We start from the raw sequence: 15,652 nt of genomic DNA, 5'->3' as shown, positions 1-15,652 counted from the left end.
AAGCAATTAATACAGCATGTTATGTTCTAAACCGTGTTCTTATTCGACCAATTTTACATAAAACATGTTTTGAATTGTATTATGATCATATACCAAAGATCTCATATTTCAAAATTTTTGGTAGTAAATGTTTCTTGTTAAATACCAAAGATAATCTTGATAAGTTTGATTCAAAATCAGATGAATCAATATTTCTTGGATATTCTTCTAGAAGTAAAGCTTATCGTATTTTCAATAAAAGAACATCTTGTATTGAAGAATCTTTACATGTTGCATTTGATGAGAATTGTGAGCAGGTTATACCTCTAAGCGAAGGAGAAGAAGTAATACTTCAAGAAGAACCCTTGATAGAGAGTACTTCTCAAGAAAATATTCCTCTTCAACCGGTTTGGTAAGAAGTTCCTAATCATCCACATGAACAAGTTATTGGTGAAATAAAGAGTGGTGTCCAAACTAGAAAGCAATTAGAAAAATATATTGCAAATGTTGCTTTCATATCTAAATTAGAACAAAAAAATATCAATGAGTCTTGTGATGATGAATTTTGGCTTTTGGCCATGTCTGAAAAACTTAACCAATTTACTAGGAATGATGTTTGAGATCTAGTTGATAGACCAAAGGATCATCCAGTAATTGGAACAAGATGGGTCTTCCGAAATAAGCTGGACGAAAATGGTGAAGTCATTCGTAACAAAGCAAGGCTAGTAGCACAAGGCTATAATCAAGAAGAAGGCATAGATTTTGATGAAACCTATGCACCACTAGCTCGATTAGAGTCAATTTGAATGATGCTTGCTTTTGCTAGTTACATGAACTTCAAGTTATATCAAATTGATGTTAAGAGTGCATTCTTAAATGGACACATCAATGAAGAAGTTTATATAGAGCAACCTCCAGGCTTTGAAAATGAGAAATATCCAGAAAAAGTCTACAAATTGAAAAGAGCTTTGTATGGACTCAAACAAGCACCAAGAGCGTGGTATGAAAGACTACGAAATTTTCTAGAACAATCTGGTTTTTCCATTGGTCGGGTAGACTCTACTTTATTTATTAAAAATCTTAATTCAGATATTCTTATTGTGCAAATTTATGTTGATGACATAATATTTGGTTCTACTAATGATTCTCTTTGTAAAGAATTTGCTAAAGCTATGCAGGAAGAGTTTGAAATGAGCTTGATGGGGGAATTAAACTACTTCCTTGGACTTCAAATAAAGCAAACTGAAGAAGGAATCTTCATCAATCAGGCTAAGTATACAAAAAAACTTCTCAAGAGATTTGGGATGGACTCATCGAAATCAAGAAGGAATCCTATGAGTACAACTACTTCTCTTGATAAAGATGAAAATGGTAAAAGTGTAGATACTAAGCTCTACAGAGGTATGATCGGATCTCTATTATACTTAACTGCTAGTCGACCTGATATTATGTTTAGTGTGTGTATGTGTGCAAGATTTCAAGCTAATCCAAAGGAATCTCATTTAACCGCCATAAAACAAATTCTTCGTTATTTGAAAGATACTTCAAATTTCGGTTTGTTTTACCCAAAATCATCTTCCTTTGATTTAGTTTCATATAGTGATGTAGATTTTGCAGGAAGTAAATCTGATCGCAAGAGTACTAGTGGAACTTGTCATTTCTTAGGAAATTCCTTAGTCTCTTGGTTAAGTAAAAAGCAAAATTCAGTATCACTCTAAACAACTGAAGCTGAATATATAGCGGCTAGTTTAGCATGTTCACAAGTACTTTGGATGAAACAGACCTTAAAAGACTTTGGTTTGAATTACTCCACAACAACTATTTATTGCGATAACACTAGTGCTATAAATCTTTCGAAAAATCCTATTCAGCACTCAAGAACTAAGCATATTGAAGTTAGACATCATTTTTTAAGAGATCATGTGTTAAAAGGAGATATTTCGTTAAATTTTATTTCCACTAAAGAACAACATGCCGATATCTTCACTAAACCTCTTAAGAATGAAGATTTTATGAGAATTAAGAGAGAACTAGGTATTTGCTCATTTTTAGATTTGTAAAAATGTTGTTTTTTGAACAAAATCTCAAAATCGCACTATATTAGTCGACCGATAAAATTCTAGTCGACTGATGTTTTAGAATTTTAGAATGAATCGCACCATATTAGTCGACCGATATATTTCTAGTCGACTGATGATATTTTTAGAATGAGTCGCACATTTTTTAGTCGACCGATAAAGTTTTAGTCAACTAAAATTTTTAAAAAAATTTAAATGAAGGGACCCGATACCCCTTGGATTTTTTTTTACCCGTTCTTTTTAAAATAGGCATTGTTTCACTTCGTTTTCGTACCTTTTCGTTTTTCTTAAAAACGAAACCCTTAAAACGAAAACCCTCTTTCTCTTTTGCCTCTCTCTCTTCCGAAAAACCCTCGGAGTGTCGTTCGATCCCATCTTCACTGGGATTTTCTTGCCGTGACAAGGAGACGCCGGAGTCTTCTGGCCGTGATCTTGAAACACCAGAATCCTCCTGCAGTAACTGGCGCATCTTCAAAACACGCCAGAACTCTCTTGCCGTGATAGTGTATTTTTCGCCATTGCCGGAATCCCCTTGTGGCAGCCTTCACACTCGCCGTCAGCCATCGTATTTTCCTTCGTTTCTGAACGCCGGATAGCTTTTTCCTTTGCCGGAAATCATTTGGAAGCCGACATTTTTTTTTGGTAAATCTGTTTTTTAATCATGCCTCGTACGAAGTCTGAATCTGCAAAAGGTTTAGGTTCTCCTCCTCCTACACCTACTTCAAGACATGGTTTTTCACTCAGATTACTCCGAAATCCTCTTTTATATGATACTTTTGGATCAATTTCTGCACTACCTATTTTACCAGGCCGAAATGTTCTATTTCACTTATTTTCTCGTTACAACATAAGAGAATTATTTCCTGGAATTTCACATCTTTTTGATGCTTGTGCAGATACTCTTCACTATCCTTTTCTTATTCACTTGTTTTACACAAATCTATAAATGGATCATGAAACTAGAATTTGGTCCTCTCTTGTTCGTGATGTTGAAATCGAGTTTGATTCGAAACTACTTGGAGAAATTCTTGAAATTCCACCTTTAGACACTCTTTTCAACACTATTGAATTAAATGATGAAAGAGTTTTTGAACAAATTCTTCTTCCAGGTGCACCTCACTGCCCTCCTTTCAAAAATACTAATCTTCAAACTCGTGCACACATTGCTGGACGAATCCTTGCCCACAATGTTCTACCTAAAACCGGTTCTTTTGATTATTATTCCACAGATCTTTCTACGTCTCTTTATGTTTTATTTGGAAATATTTCTGTCAACTGGGCAAATGTGTATTTTACAAATTTGTGGAAACAAAAACCATTTCTTCCTTATGGCTGTCTTTTAACTCGTATTTTTAGACATTTCAAAGTTCCCTTAACAAATGAAAAATATATTAAGCAAAAAGAGTTCTTTGATCAAACAATTTTTAAAAGAATGAAAATTAAATATCTGCTTCCTTTAAATGTTGATCAAACTGAACCATCTGATCCTACTGAACCATCTATTTCTGAACCTTCACCTTCTGCGACACCTTCATCACATGCAAAAAGAAAGAAATTTTCTATAAATCAAGATAATAATGAAGTTATGCAGAGACTGAAAGCTTTGGAGCTGCATCAACACACTTTTTGTGAAGATGTGACTCAACAACTATCTTCGATTCAAAAAGAGATTACTTCAATCAAGGATTTGCTCAACTCACTTTTCTGATCTTTGTTGTCTAAACTTTCATACTTTATGGGTTGTAATATTTTAAAATTGTATCGCTATTTTGCTTATGCTATTTTTGCCCTTACTCTTTTTTATTCTGACAAAGGGGGAGAAAAAGATAAAAGATCTTGCATTAAATTGAATTTGCAGGAGATCTTGCAAGAGAAAAATCTCATATGGAGAAAAAGATAAAATGCATAAAGTAATGATGAATGGAAATGCAAACCAATCAATATGTGATATATGGGCTTTAAATGTACTAACTTTTAATGTTTTGCAACATATTGATAGGGGGAGTAAAATCTCCATCTATGCATCTAAATGCTTCATCTTTGATTAAGTTTGTCATCATAAAAAAGGGAGAGATTGTTACGATAATGAAGCCATAGATGATACTTCAAGTACAAGGTTTTGATGATGAGCAAGTAGAATCAACTACATTTCAGCTAAGGCTATGAAGAAATTGAAGAATTCGATGAAGAATCTTTGAAGACTAGTGTGCAAATGTTTAATTCATTAAAAGTCTTAGATTCTTGTAAGAGTCTTACTTAGAGTGCATATTTAGGTTGCATTTTACCTTAAAAGTCTTTAGAAAAACTTTTCTAAAAGAAACACTCTTGAAAATCTTTTTAGAAAACTCTTTTCTTAAATTTCCATGTTTATTAGTCGACCAATCGACTTACCAGTCGACTAATCCTTTCGCGCCATATTTTTTAAAAAGTCATTTTTGTCAAATTAGTCAACCGAAGGTTTTATTAGTCGACTGGACAGAATGTCTGTTTTCTGGAAAATTAGCAGCAGTCGACTAATGGTTTTATCAGTCGACTGAACAGAACATGTGTTTTCTGAAAAATTTAGCAGCAGTCGACTAAAGCTTTTATCAGTCGACCGAACAGAATGTTTGTTTTTCAGAAGATTTTAGCAGCAGTCGACTGAAAGGTTTTTGAGTCTACTGATGATATTATCAATCGACTAATTTTTCTCTAGTCGACTAAGTTTCAAAAGTTCAGATTTTCAAACAACTCGATTTACAGATTAGTCGACCGACGATAACTGTCAGTCTACTAATAACTAACTATTAGTCGACTAACTGATGTTTCAGTCGACTAATTTTTCTGTTTTCCTGAAACTTCAAAAAGGCGTGTCTTTTTGTTTTTCAAACATTTTGACCATTCAAAATAGACAGTTTTGACACCCTTTCATACTCTCAATGTATGGAAAACTTTAACTATAAATATGAGTGCATTTTACACTCAAAACAACAAGAATTCAATCGATTTGAATCATTTACTTATTGCTTTTCACTCCTATTCATTCAAGTATTTGTTTTCTCACTCACTTGATATTTTCACTTCAGTTTTTCACTCAAATCACTTTGAGAGATAGTGAATTTGTGAGTAGAGTATTTCAACAACCTCAAAAGCCAATTGCATCTCATTTGCATTCAAAAGAAAGGCTCATAGGTTGTATTGTAAGTTGTTACTTATTTTTCTGTAAAAAGAAGGACTCCTTGATTTAAAGGAGTTGTTTGCTTTCAGTAGGGTTGTTACTGAAAGTGGGACCGGTTTTGGTCTGTGTGATCTTGTAGTTAACAAGGTTGATAGTGGAAATCTCAAGCAGGTTTTGTTTGGGGACTGAATGTAGGTCGGGATAGACCGAACCAAGATAAAATCTTGTGTTCTTTGTGTGTTTGCTTTTCGATTTGTAAAATTCTTTAATATTCCGCAGACAATTTTTAAAAGCACTATTCACCCCCCTCTAGTGCTCGTTGCCTCAATCCTAGTGCACTTTCAGTCCTGACTTTTCTCTCTTTTTTTTTGGGAAGGGTACGTCATAAACTCCTTCATCTCAGAGATGTTTCGATCCTTCTTTTCTCTCAGGGATTATATTGACGGTTATTGGCTCTTTGGTTGAAAATCTCTTGGTGATAGCAGAAATTAAATACCTTTTAGGGATTGTCGGGAGGTTCATCGCATATGCCTTCATCTCGACAATGCTTTGGACTTTCCCTGGAAGGATCTGTCACAAACTTCGTCATCTTGGAGATGTTTCAAATCTTCTTTGGCCCCGGGGGTCTACTCGCTTAATTCGCCTTCATCTCGATGATAATCGAGAGATCCCTTTTGCAGATATTTAATTGCAGCTTGGGTGATTGAGGAGATATGGAAATTGAGTGGATTTTTCTATATCACCTAGGATATTTCGACTGCTTTATTTTCTCAAGAACGATCTTTAAAAATGTGCCATTGACTACTATCACTATCAACCACTCATGGCTTTGCAACAACATTGAATTTTCTTTGCCGGCCATATCGCGGATTTATTCTTCATCCTTTTGGTTGGCCAATAGAAAGATTTTGAATTTTGAATCCTTTTTCGCAAAGCTTTGTCCTTTCGGAAGTAATACTGAAGGTATTCTGAGGTACAATTTTATGCGATAAAGATTTTGAAATCAACAACTATTTTTCATGGCAAATTGGCAAAATATTCCTGAAATCCTTGGTGAAAGAAATCACTTGAGATTTAAATGACACGTTCGTGACTAGATTCTCCTCTCCTTTCCCCAAAAGAGAGACTCAGGCTTGACCCTTACCTGAACGGGTAATAAAGAAGATACTCCTCTCTTCCCTAAAGAGGAGGTGTTTGCAAAACGAACTTTCAAAGAGAAATAAAGTTTTCGTCAAAACTCCCTATTTCTAGGCTTCTCTTATGGAAAGGAGGCCGTTAACAAAGGTTGAAAGGATATCATAGAGGAACGAGTCCATCACACTCTCCCTGGAAAAAGGGTCCTCGATGACGGGGGTGGCCTAACAAAAGACATTTAGGGTTACAAGGAGGACGAGCTTCCGTCGAAACTCTCCCTGGAAAAAGGGTTCCTTGTACGACAATAAAGATTGTTTTGCAAATTGTTCGTGAAGCACGAGTCCCTTCAAACTCTTCCTAGAAAACGAGGTTCAACGAACGAACAATAAAGATATGCGAAAAGAACGAGCTTCCTCGAACTCTCCCTGGAAAAAGGGTTCCTCGCAAGAGAAAATGATTGATGATTGATTCTGAATTAACTGGCAGACGGATTTGACATAAAAGTCGAATCCCGAAAGACTATGATTGCAGGATACGACTCAAAGGTCAGACAAATATGATTGACATTGATAAGATTTGATAACCCAAAGGTTTGCTTGGTAAAATGGATGACCAGAGGTCTGACAAAATTGGTGACCCGAAGGTCAGATCAAAAGAATAGAGTGACCCAAAGGTCTGATAAAGATTGTTTGGTTCGCAGATTTGAAGATTGAGTCTGAACCTTAATGTGAGATTTATGTTGCGACTAGTATGAAGATCAAACTTTGACAAAGTACCAGTATGAGCACTGGATTTTAAAAGATTACCAGTACGAGCGCTGAATTTTAAAAGAATACCAGTACGAGCACTGGATTTCCAAAGATTACCAGTACAGGCACTGGATTTTAAAAGGCTACCAGTACGAGCACTGGATTTCAAAAGGTTACCAGTACGAGCACTGAATTTTTGAAGAATACCAGTACGAGCACTAGATTTCAAAAGGTTACCAGTATGAGCACTGGATTTCCAAAGATTACCAGTACGGGCACTGGATTTGAAAGGGTTACCAGTACAAGCACTGAATTTTTGAAGAATACCAGTACGAGCACCGGATTTCAAAAGATTACCAGTATGAGCACTGGATTTCCAAAGATTACCAGTGCGGGAACTGGATTTTAAAAGGATTACCAGTACGAGCACTGGATTTTTAAAAGACTATCAGTACGAGCACTGAATTTTGAAAGGATATCAGTACAAGCAGTGGATTTTTAAAAGATTTGCCAGTACGAGCACTGGGTTTTGAAAGATTGTTGGTTGATCGTAGTAGGGGATTTTCGATCTTCACCCTTCCAATGACCTGGACAAACGCCACGGGTCTCAAGATTTATCCTTTATCCTGAATGGGTGAAAAAACTTGATGTAAAATGAATGCAGATGCAACTGAGTGCACATGCGTGCAAAATGAGAGATTTATTAGATCCTGCCTGCACACAGGTTGTTTTGAATAAAAGACAACTTTATAACAAGAATTCCTTAGTATATTCTGAGAATTATAGAAGAATAATTGATCATTTATTGAAAGGATTTTTGAAGCATACAAAAGATAGAATAGAGATTTTCTAGGTGTAGAATTTCTTCAGAGGTCGAGCATTAATGGGGTCGGATAGTTCCACCCCGTCTGCATTAATTAGACGATATGAATTACGTAGTGCTTCTTTCACCACGTAAGGTCCTTCCCAATTTGGTGACCATTTGCCACGTTGTTATCGTCGTAAAATTTTTCCCGTCTTCCCTTCCTTGCGGAAGAGAGATGGAAAGGCTTTCGCGATTCAATCTTGACCGGATTTTGGAAATTGTTTTGAAATACTCGCCTCCGTTTTGAAAATTGCGGGAAAATCCATGGGATGGGGCTCGACCTGTCGGTACGAGGTTCGACCGTTCCTGCCGCCTTTAACAGGGGTAATCGAACCAAGGACCAAAATTATGCTTGACTTAGCGAAATTATCGAAATTGTATTCTATCCTAAATGCACAGAGAATTCAGGCATGTGCTATGAGATTTTTGAAAAATGTAAAATTGGAAAATATGATGTATGCTTAGAAAACATCTAAAGTTGAAAAGTATTTCTCAGGAAAAGATGGAAATCAATCTCTCAGGAAAACTCATACGAAGAAGGTTTGAAATCTCGAGAAAGTTTATAAAGAGTTGGAAAATATTGAAGAAGTGAGAATCTCGAGAAAATCTTGAGAAAGTTTATAAGGGACTTGGAAAACCATGAAGAAATGAAAATCTCGAGAAAATCTTGAGAAAGTTTATAAAGACTTAGAAAAATGAGAATCTCAAGAAAATTTTAAGAAAATTTATAAAGACTTGGAAAAATGAGAATCTCATGAAAATTTTAAGAATTCTTGAGAAAATATGAACTTTTGAAAAGGAAAACACTTGTTGAGAAAATGCAGACTTTGAGAATTTTCTTAAGAAAATGATAGGAAATTTATAGGAAAGATTCATTGGAGAAGGAAATTTAGAACTTAGGAAATTGAAATCCTGAGAATCTTGTCTTTGAAATGTCTGAAAATCAACTTTGATTTTTAAGAAAGATGAGAAATTCCTTTTGAAAAGAATCTTAAGAAAATAACATTCCAAGAAAAATCATAGGAAAAACTTTGATTTGGAAAATCCAACTTCGAATATCATCATAGTTTCTTGAGAAAATCGATTCCATGAAGTGAAAATCTTTTGAGAAAATCATGAGAAAAACAAATGATGCAGATGATGTGAATGAATGAATGCACTTTTGAAAAGATTTCTGAAAATTTTATTGGAAAAATGTGGATTAAGCCAAAGTAAATCCTTCATATATTCTGACTGTGGCCATGAATATATTCAGGGTTTATTTGAGTTAATTCACAATATTTGGAAAACATTGGAAATATGAGGTGCATTTTCAAGATAGCCTAAGAGTGTAGGCTCAATGTGACTGGTAGAGAGATGATGGATTTGGGTTTTGTCCATATTCTGACTAGGGCCGTAAATATGGACTCCACCGAGTTCATCAACTCTCTAAGAGTTGGTGCACGTGCCATTTGTGTTCATCGACGGTGAATTTTGAAAATTTGAGATTTATGCATCATAGAATCAGGATATTACTGAAATCAAACTATATGAGATGCGGCCTAATCTAAGCAGTTACATTGGATTGTTACATTGCATAACATAAAGTAAAAGAAAATTGAAATGGAGCCAAGGAATCAGCATCTTCTAGATTTTTCTGCAAAATGAGAGTTAGTACAAAATAAACAAGGAAATGGACACATATATATAATATATACAACGAAGAGACATATCAAAATGCTAACATAGGTGCTAAATGTCATGTAACAATGGAGATATAACTATATGAGAAAATATATGGATGTTCATACATGGAAATAAGAGCACATGAAGAGATATATATATATACATAAGTATATATCTATGTATATATATACATATATGTATACATATATACGTATACATATAGATAAATATATATAGATATACATATATATAGATATATATATACATATAATGAGAAAATATGTACATACTAATGGAAATTACGTATAATAAGTAAAACCAGAAATTACAGGTATATACAGTTTCTGTAGGTGATTTCGCACAGCCGTATTTCCCAAACTACAAGGTAATTTTCAATAAAAATGGGTACAGAACTTCTCTATATATCAGCAATGACGCTTGCAAAAGATGGTTGGGAGATCACGATTGGATATAGAGATATCCGTTCATGAATATGGCCAAATATCAAGACTGCACACTTACAGCAGAAAATGAATATGTGCAGAAAATGGGTTGTGGAAGCATCATGGGCTATTTCAAGGATATCATGAAAAGGAGATGAAAAGCTTGGTGAATAGGTGAAAATGTCATGGAAAATGATGAAATAATATGTAGAATTGGTGCTGCAAATGGGGTGATATAGCAAGCACGAATTTAGCACTAAGCTAAGCAAAATTTCATAAAACCAAGGGTGATGTTCCAGCCATAGCTTCATAAAACAGGAATTTGAACATCAAGCTCATGAATCAAATGATGAAGTTCCAGCCATAACTTCATAACACAAGAATTTTGAACATCAAGCTCATAAATCACATGATGATATTCCAGCCCATAGTTTCATAAAACAGAAATTGTAGCATCAAATGATGAAGTTCCAACATAACTTCATAAAACAGGAATTTGAATATCAAGCTCATAAATCAAATGATGATATATTTACAAGAGTAAGAGAAAAGAAAAATACATGTAATAGCAAATACTCATGGAGGGATATATATATATATATAAGTATATCTATACATATATATATATACATATATATATCCATATATACATATACACGTATACATATAGATAGATATACAATGGATATACATATATATAGATGTATATATACATATAATGAGAAGACATATATGTTTGATGGAAATTCCACATAATGGGTAAAACCAGAAAATATATGTATATACATTTTCTGTAAGGGATTTTACACAGTCATATTTCCCAAATTACAACATATTTCGCAACAAAATCGGGTATAGAGCTTCTCTATATATCAATAAAGAAGCGTGCAAAAGTTGGCATAAAGATCATGAACGGATATGGATATATCCGTTCATGAACATAGTCAATTTTCAAGACTGCATACCTGCAGAAGATAGTAAATATAACACCTACGTAAGGTGCAGGAAATGCACTATGGGATAATGAGCTGTTTTTATAAAGTTCTAGCATTTCAAATAAACTTCAATTACAAACTTCAAGCATTTTACAAAAAAAAAACTTCAATTTACTTTCACCAACCACCCTCTCCACTATCAATCTCCACCCCTTTAACATTACTGTCTCAACCAGCACCCTTCACAGTGTTCATGTAACGGCAAGCGGCACAACCAAAAAAAAAAAAATGGCATACAAGAATGCAGAACATGCTAAAATGTTATAAAATGACATGTAGGGAGTAACTTCAAACTGCAATCTGGAACAAAAGAAACTATGCAAATCGGATGAGAAACAAACTGCAGACATATAATAGGGAAACTATGAATATCATCTAACAAATTTAGCACACGTGTATGCTGAAATACAAACACAAAATGATGATGAATCAAAATGAATCAAGAAAATGCAGTGTGCTATGCTATGAAATGAAAGATTACATAAAAAAAATGCAGGAAATCAAGAATGTGAGAGCAATAGAACATGCTAGAAATCGAGAATGAAAAGAATGAGGATACAAGAATTTTACTAAAAAAAAAAAAACAACAAAACAGGAAATTTGATAAACTAAAATCAAACAGGAAAATCGATGAAATGAAATCAAGATCTGATGCAAACTTCTTCTTCTTTTTTTTTTTTAGATCAGCTATTCTTACAGCACAAACTGAAAGAGGATAAGAGAGCAGGAAAAGAAGAGGCATTCATTTACCGTAGAGATTAGGTTGGGAAAGAGAGGGTGGCCTCCACGCTAGCTGTCAATGGGTTGAATGTCTTGGTTTGGCAGGGGCTGAAGGATGTTGGGGAACAAGCCTGCTGGACTGAAGACAAGAGAGAACGGCTGCTTGGATCCTCTACACCAGCTTGACACGGTAGACAGCAAGAAGGGGCGTTCTCTGCTGTGGCTGGACTGAAAAAGGGTTGGGCAGCTGGGTATCTTGCTGATGGATTGAATGAAGAAGGCAGCTGCAGGTAGACGTTTGGCTGGCTGAAGGCAAATGGGGAGATGCAGAAATGGGAAAAACGTTGGCTGGGCTGAAGAAGGGTTGGGCTGGACAGTAGTTGTGGAATGGGCAGCAACAACGTTGAGGAGGAGCTCCCTGCTAAAACCTCTGCTGGCTGGGTTGAAGGAAGGGGTAAGCACGTTGCTGGAGATGATGGGTTGGAGTGGATGAACACGTGATGGAGTTCACGCTGGATTGCATGAAGATGGGGAGCAGCCGTTGAAGTCTCTGGTGGTTGGTGCTGAAGAAGGATGAAGCTATTGTTGGTGGGTTGGAGATGGTGAGAAACCTGCGGCTGGGCTGTAGTGGCTGAAGAGGGATCTCCTGTTGTGGCTTGAAATGGAGATGGTCTGATGGGCAGCAACCGGCTGGAGTTGGAAAAGAAACTCCACCCTCCGAATCCCCACCTGCAAAACAGCCAAAATCCCCCTTTATCGGCCAGGTTTCTCCCCCTTTCAATCGACCTCCCTTCCCCTTTTTAAAACTCCCTGTCTTTTGAAAACAAAACCGCAGCCTTGAGCTTCCGTTAGAAATTTTGAATTTTTTTTCAAATTGAAAACTTAATGCTGCCGTTTTCAAAAGGGCGCAGCTTGTGAATTTTCAAAATTTTCATTTCATTTACCTATGTTTTAGGTAAAATGAAATTGAATTATTTTTTTTATTTTTTTTTGGAAGTTCGGTTGTGCCATTTAAGGCTGCCTCCTTCTAAAAAAGAAATTTTATTTAAACAAATAAAAAGAAATAAAATAAAATAAAAATGAGAGGCTTTTATGGAAATGCCACCTCAACCCACTTTTAAAATCCTTTTGAAAATAAAGTTTTTGTTTTGTTTTCTAAAGTCTTTTATTTTCAATTGGGGTGCCACATGTGTGTGGGCCCACTAACTAAAAAAAATAAAAATAAATAAGAAATAAAAAAGACAAATTTGCAAATTGGTATGAACTCCAGGTGGGTCCCGCTTGAGAATAAACAACTTATCTGAGTTTCTGAGTATGATGCTAGTTCAAAGGCGGATCCCGCTCCATTTATTTGAAAATACGAGGTAAGACATTATTTGTTTTTCAAGAATTTGGAAAAAATGGGTTTTCAGGGCAAAAATATGGATAAATGTAAAAACAAAATTTGTAAAGAAATTTAAAATCTTTTGCAAAAAGTTTTGAGATAAAATCTTTAAAATCAATATCCAAGCATCCAGATTGTTTTCTTGAGAAAATTTTTGTAATTCAAAGTCCTGGAGGTAAAATGGGAAAGATTGGTAATTTTGAAATCCCAGGGTTTTTTTAAAAATCAATTTGAAAAAGTTTAAAAAATCAAATCTGGATGGACAATTTTGAAACTCAAGAGTTCTGGATCTCAAAATGACATGCTGTGCAGTGAAATGATGCAATGCTATGCAAAGACATGTTCTATGAAATATCACTCTGAGCTCGGACTTGAAAATTCTAGCTTTTTGTCCAGAAAAGGATTTTGAAGATTTGCAATTTGAAGATGTCTCTAAACCTAAATATGGAAATTTTGAGGCTCAAGAATGAAATTTTGGATTTTCTGCAAGGTTTAATCTAAAAAAATGACCATTTTGCCCTTCATTGCTTCCGGAGAACTAAAATGTGCCAATTGAGGGCGATGTCAAGAAGGTGAGTGAAAATTTGGGGTGTTTACAGATGCCCCTCTTTGCTACTAAGTCGGCTTATGGTCGAGCTTAGTGGCAAAGAAAACACACCAAATTTGGGCTATATATAAAAAAAATGCCCAGTTAGAAGGATCTGACTCGGTATGAAGAAATTAGCCCGGTGAAGATGGTAGATTATGAAATGGAGAAATGAAGAGAAAAGACTCACTCTGTGAGAGCGAAGTTCAGGTTTATGCCCTTAACCTGGATGGGACAGGAAATACCTCGTATGGAACGAAGCTCAGGTTTTAACCCTTGACCTGATTGGGGGAATGAAATTATCTCCTTAAAATGAGATTCAGGTTTGTACCCTTACCCTGATCGGGCAGAAAATGGAATACCTCCTTGAATGAGGCTCAGTTTTATACCCTTATCCTGATTGGGTGGAAAATAGAATTTTGGAAGGTGAATAAGACAACTTTTCTTGAAGATGACCGAGGCGATGGAAATGGCATTGTAAGAGGCAATTTTGGAAAATGATCAAGACAATCCGGTGAATTTTCATCATCGTGAAATATGAAGAAGGTAAGGAGTAAGACGACTATTTCAACAATGTGAAAGATGGATATGGCAATCTTTTGACGAGAATAAGGTAACTCTTTCGACAACGCGAAAGACAGACAAGGCAAACTCTTTTAGAGAAGAATAAGGCAACTCTTTTGACAACGCAAAAGATGAATAAGGCAATTTTTTCAACGAAGAATAAGGCAACTCTTTCGGCAACGCGAAAGACAGACAAGGCAAACTCTTTCAGAGAAGAGTAAGGCAACTCTTTTGACAATGCAAAAGATGAATAAGATAATTCAAAGGAACAAGGCGATTCTTTCGACAACGCGAAGGATGACAAAGGTAATCCAAAGGAATAAGGCGAGTCTTTCGACAACGCGAAAGATGACAAAGGTAATCCAAAGGAACAAGGCGAGTCTTTCGACAACGCGAAAGATAATAAGGCAATCCAAAGGAACAAGGTGATTCTTTCGACAATGCGAAAGATGACAAAAGGTAATCCAAAGGAACAAGGTCAGTCTTTCGACAATGCAAAAGATGATAAAGGTAATCTAAAGGAATAAGGCAATTCTTTCGACAACGCGAAAGCTGATAAAGGTAATCCAAAGGAATAAGGTGATTCTTTCGACAACGCGAAAGATGATAAAAGGCAATCCCAAGGAACAAGGTGATTCTTTCGACAACGCGAAAGATGACAAAGGCAATCCAAAGGAACAAGGCGATTCTTTCGACAACGCGAAAGATGATAAAGGCAATCCAAAGGAATAAGGCAATTCTTTCAACAATGCGAAAGATGATAAAAGGCAATCCAAAGGAATAAGGCGAGTCTTTCGACAACGCGAAAGATAATAAGGCGATCCAAAGGAACAAGGTGATTCTTTCGACAATGCGAAAGATGACAAAAGGCAATCCCAAGGAACAAGGCGATTCTTTCGACAACGCGAAAGATGATAAAAGGCAATCCCAAGGAATAAGGCAATTCTTTCGACAATGCGAAAGATGATAAAGGCTATCCTTTTGGAGAGAAGGCTAATCTTTCAACAATGTGAAAGATGATAAAGGCTATCCTTTCGGAGATAGGGCTAATCTTTCAACAATGTGAAAGACGACAAAAGGAAAATCTCTCGAAGGGGTCAAGATACATCAATATGGACTACAAGCTCTCATTTAACGTCAGGATAGCTAGAAAATATTGTCAAAATGTTGAAAATTTTGTTGATTCAAAGTAATTGAAAATGATTGTGAAAATATTCCTTCTTTTCTACCTGAAGTATTACCTCCCAACAGGATTGACTTCATAGAATCAAGATTTGGAATCCAAATTGCTTGCGATTGACCTTCTTCAAAGAAGTTATCAATTTCCTTGCTA

Source organism: Nuphar pumila, chromosome 13 (genome assembly GCF_984573655.1).
Source record: "Nuphar pumila chromosome 13, dmNupPumi1.hap1.1, whole genome shotgun sequence".
Classification (NCBI taxonomy): domain Eukaryota; kingdom Viridiplantae; phylum Streptophyta; class Magnoliopsida; order Nymphaeales; family Nymphaeaceae; genus Nuphar; species Nuphar pumila.
Note: the sequence above shows the minus strand (reverse complement) of the source record.